This window comes from Sinocyclocheilus rhinocerous, unplaced genomic scaffold (assembly GCF_001515625.1).
Source record: "Sinocyclocheilus rhinocerous isolate Xijiao unplaced genomic scaffold, SAMN03320098_v1.1 scaffold1364, whole genome shotgun sequence".
NCBI lineage: Eukaryota > Metazoa > Chordata > Actinopteri > Cypriniformes > Cyprinidae > Sinocyclocheilus > Sinocyclocheilus rhinocerous.
The window spans coordinates 1309418-1310544 of record NW_015627534.1 but is presented as its reverse complement, the minus strand read 5'-3'; positions in this window follow the sequence as shown (position 1 = coordinate 1310544).

The following is a 1127-nucleotide window of genomic DNA, read 5'->3' as shown; positions in this document are numbered from 1 at the left end:
AAAAAAATTTAAAAACCTTGGTTACTACAGTAGACTATATAATTGATATACTATGTAATATATATATACTATAGTAAAACCATAGTTAATTTTCTTAAGGGATTTGTGTTTGTGTATACTTTCTTTTTTCTTTGTTTTGTTTTTATAACTGTCCTGCCTTAATGGGTAATGTTTTGTACTGTTTAATAAAAAAAAAAAAGAAAGAAGAAAAATGATTCTTGAACCTGCTCCGAAGTCCCGATCTGAATTAAATGATTCGCGATCCGCTCTCCGAAGCTCCTATCTGAATCAAAAGATTCACGAACCCGCTCCAATCTAAGTCAAGTGAATCATTATTCAGATCGGGGCTGCATCTGAAAACTTAGGCAGCTGACTTTGCAGGCAGCGTTTTTGTACGAAGGCACCTTATGAAACTGATTTCGGACAGGCTTCTGAGGCAACGTAACAGTTTAATGATCTACAACAAAATAGAACGAGTTTTGATGACAACTAAACAAATATTTAATTACTATAATAATGATTTCTCGCTAGAAATAACATAAAAAGTGCAAAAAGTAATGCACGTGGTTGGCAGCAATCGCAACCACGTAGACTTTAAGGGTGGAGGGAGACAGCCTTCACTCCAACCCTTGCTGCAGAAAGGACAGCACGACTCTGATCGGGCATCTCCGGGGGTCTTCTCGGTGAGAAGAACACCACTTGAAGAACAGGTTCCACTTCAAGGCGTAAGCGTGTCTCGTAGATGTGCTCTCGCCGAAGTGATGGTGTCAACCACGAGGAGCATCAGTTCCGGGAACCAGGTCCGAGTGGGCCAAAAAGGCGCCACGAGCAGGACCTGCTCCTCGTCCTCCCTGATCTTGCACAGTGTCTGTGCGAGAAGGCTCACTGGGGGAAACGCATACTTGCAAAGGCTCCACGGCCAGCTGTGTCCCAGTGCGTCCGTGCCGAAACGTCTCCAAATCAGCTGGACTGTCTGGGGATGAAGTCTCGATACCCCGGGGAGCGCAGCTTGTGTCAGTTCTTCGGCTGCCCGGTTGTGCAAGCCCGGAATGTGAATGGCACGAAGCGACCTCAGATGTTTCTGACTCCAGAGGAGGAGGTGGCGGGCGAGTTGCGACATGCGACGG